General features: G+C 38.4%; 1 non-coding gene across 1 annotated transcript; it reads right to left on the bottom strand.

Annotated features, from left to right (window-relative positions):
• Positions 1–2,295: 2,295 nt before the first annotated feature.
• LOC139179323 (U6 spliceosomal RNA) lies at positions 2,296–2,402 on the bottom strand. Its single transcript, XR_011563702.1, has one exon. It is a non-coding gene; the product is annotated as a U6 spliceosomal RNA (small nuclear RNA).
• Positions 2,403–3,850: the final 1,448 nt, after the last annotated feature.

The following is a 3,850-nucleotide window of genomic DNA, read 5'->3' as shown; positions in this document are numbered from 1 at the left end:
CATTTTCTGGACACCAGCTATCGCCAGGTTCGTTAGGCGTGTCACCTCTACTTACAAATCTTCTCACTATTTTGCCACATAGATGAGTTGGTTCTTGATAAACTGTTTGTAAGTAGCTCATCGGTTTCAGGTCACTTAGCCAAAATTTGTTTTGTTAAGTCTTATGTTAGTTAATTCATTATGCAAAAGGTACAAGGGATAATCTTTGCTTTTTTGTACTTTAATTTTTTTCTTTCATAGTTCCCTTGCGGTAGGTACTTTCTCTATAGTGCCATGTTTAAAATTTCTATCTCCTATACTTTAAGTCAGAGGGTAAATGTTTTATTTTATCTTATTTTGATCATTTAATCAGGAGTAGAGTTATGGGTTAGGTTTAGTTCAAGATATTCATAATACGTGAAATCTTCTAGGTGTAAACTAGGTGCTTTGTTTAAGCTATATCTTGGTTTGTCCAAGCACACTTTCCAGTATGCTTACCTTATTACAACTTGTCTCCTCTCATATAGTTGATACATGTGAATAGGATTAAGTGCATCATTTTTATTTGAGGAGGGTGGTGGGCACTGTGTGCATGCTTCATGGCCTAATTCAACTAAGCACTCTGTTCTTAGTTTACTACTAAATCCTCCTTTGGTTATTAGTTTCATAATTTTCATATTGGGGTTTCTTTTTTATTTTTATTTTATTTTTAAACTTTACAAAATTGTATTAGTTTTGCCAAATATCAAAATGGATCCACCACAGGTATACATGTGTTCCCCATCCTGAATCCTCCTCCCTCCTCCCTCCCCATACCATCCCTCTGGGTCGTCCCAGTGCACTAGCCCCAAGCATCCAGTATCGTGCATCGAACCTGGACTGGTGATTCATTTCATATATGATATTATACATGTTTCAATGCCACTCTCCCAAATCACCCCACCCTCTCCCTCTCTCACAGAGTCCAAAAGACTGTTCTATACATCTGTGTCTCTTTTGCTGTCTCGTATACAGGGTTATCATTATCATCTTTATGAATTCCATATATATGCGTTAATATACTGTATTGGTGTTTTTCTTTCTAGCTTACTTCACTCTGTATATATGATATTATACATGTTTCAATGCCATTCTCCCAAATCTTCCCACCCTCTCCCTCTCCAACAGAGTCCATAAGACTGTTCTATACATCAGTGTCTCTTTTGCTGTCTCGTACACAGGGTTATTGTTACCATCTTTCTAAATTCCATATATATGCATTAGGATACTGTATTGGTGATTTTCTTTCTGGCTTACTTCACTCTGTATAATAGGCTCCAGTTTCATCCACCTCATTAGAACTGATTCAAATGTATTCTTTTTAATGGCTGAGTAATACTCCATTGTGTATATGTACCACTGCTTTCTTATCCATTCATCTGCTGATGGACATCTAGGTTGCTTCCATGTCCTGGCTATTATAAACAGTGCTGCGATGAACATTGGGGTACACATGTCTCTTTCCCTTCTGGTTTCCTCAGTGTGTATGCCCAGCAGTGGGATTGCTGGATCATAAGGTAGTTCTATTTCCAGTTTTTTAAGGAATCTCCACACTGTTCTCCAAAGTGGCTGTACTAGTTGGCATTCCCACCAACAGTGTAAGAGGGTTCCCTTTTCTCCACACCCTCTCCAGTATTTATTGCTTGTAGACTTTTGGATCGCAGCCATTCTGACTAATGTGAAATGGTACCTCATAGTGGTTTTGATTTGCATTTCTCCAATAATGAGTGATGTTGAGCATCTTTTCATGTGTTTGTTAGCCATCTGTATGTCTTCTTTGGAGAAATGTCTATTTAGTTCTTTGGCCCATTTTTTTATTGGGTCATTTATTTTTCTGGAGTTGAGCTGTAGGAGTTGCTTGTATATGTTTGAGATTAGTTGTTTGTCAGTTGCTTCATTTGCTATTATTTTCTCCCATTCTGAAGGCTGTCTTTTCACCTGGCTAATAGTTTCCTTTGATGTGCAGAAGCTTTTAAGTTTAATTAGGTCCCATTTGTTTATTTTTGCTTTTATTTCCAATATTCTGGGAGGTGGGTCATAGAGGATGCTGCCTGATGTATGTCAGAGAGTGTTTTGCCTATGTTCTCCTCTAGGAGTTTTATAGTTTCTGGTCTTACATTTAGATCTTTAATCCATTTTGAGTTTATTTTTGTGTATGGTGTTAGAAGGTGTTCTAGTTTCATTCTTTTACAAGTGGTTGACCAGATTTCCCAGCACCACTTGTTAAAGAGATTGTCTTTAATCCATTGTATATTCTTGCCTCCTTTGTCAAAGATAAAATATATGGAACGTTTCACGAATTTGCATGTCATCCTTGTGCAGGGGTCATGCTAATCTTCTCTGTATCGTTCCAATTTTAGTATATATGCTGCCAAAGCAAGCACTTGGGTTTTCTTAAAATAGAAAATGTAGCCCATTTCTTTCTATTCCATAGGTTACACCTTGACCTAACGTTTTTATGTACTGTGATTGTGCTTACTTTTATTCCTTTTTAGGGTTTGCTGAAGATGGTGGTATATAGACTGTATTAGCAAGGATTGGTGAGGTTTATCAGGGTTTATCGATTATAGAACAGGCTCCTCTAGAAGGGTATAAAGCACCGCCAAGTCCTTTGAGTTTTAAGCTGTTGCTGGTAGTACTCTGGCAAATAATTTTGTTTGTACAATTATTTGTGTTTAGGGTTAAGCATAGTGGGGTATCTAATCCCAGTTTGGGTCTTAGCTATAGTGTATCAGCTATTATAGAGTTACTTTCATCATTTATTTTTGTTATAATTATGGCTTTTTACAGCTTAATTAGAATTTAACTCTATTTGGTGTAATGCTTTAGCATGCTTTATGCTGTATTCTTGTTAACTTGGGTTAATCATATGACCGTGGTGGCTGGCACAAGATTTACCAACCCTAATCAATATAACTTAGTCAAACTTTCGTTTATGGCTTCATTTTTATTACTGCTGTCTCCCGTGGGGGTGTGGTTAAGCAAGGTGTCGTGAGCTACAGGTGTGTGCTTGATACCAGCTCCTCTTAGCCTTATTGACCCAGAGGGCATTCTCACCGGGGTGTAGATACTTGCATGTGTAAGTTTATTAAAAGTCAACAGGAAGGCTGGGACCAAACCTATGTGTTTATGAAGTTGATACACTCATCTAGGCATTTTCAGTGCCTTGCTTTAGCATTTAAGCTACATTAACTACGCATCATGGGGCGGACCCAGGCACTTATGTACTTACTTTATTTGGAGTGCTAATTTTGAGTATTGAAAGTGCAATGAATTTAAATAAGTATCTAGGCGGAGCGTGTTAAAAATGGTGGTGATATTTAAGTGGGGAGGAGAATGGATGAAGGGAAATGGTTGATGTGTGTAATGTAATGTTTATGTCCTGTGACCATTGACTGTGATGCTCGTGCCTACCATTACAGTGATGCTCAAGATGCAGTTAAGTCCAGCTACAATACATGCTCCGGTTCAGGGCCTCAGATGGCCATAGCTGAGTCCAAGCATCCCAAAAAAATAAAAATTAAAATTAAAAAATCCATGACATCACAGTTATGTGTGAGCATGGGCTGATTAGCCATTAGTCCATCAAGATGTCTTATTTAAGGGGAAAGAATGGGCGATTCCAGATGAGATGGCCCTGAAGAAAGAACCAGATGTCTGACAAAGTTCACTAAATAGCGACCCCCACAATCATCGGCCCGGAGCGAGAAGAGGGATTCCTGCCTAACGGGTTCCTGGTTTCATGTGGCATGGTGATCAAGCTCGTGATCTAAGGAGCAGGATACGCATGTTGACAAGGATGGATTTGACTTAATGCACTATGCACTATCAA

The sequence above is a fragment of the Bos indicus genome, chromosome 2 (assembly GCF_029378745.1).
Source record: "Bos indicus isolate NIAB-ARS_2022 breed Sahiwal x Tharparkar chromosome 2, NIAB-ARS_B.indTharparkar_mat_pri_1.0, whole genome shotgun sequence".
NCBI lineage: Eukaryota > Metazoa > Chordata > Mammalia > Artiodactyla > Bovidae > Bos > Bos indicus.
This window is presented reverse-complemented; position numbering and strand designations above follow the sequence as displayed.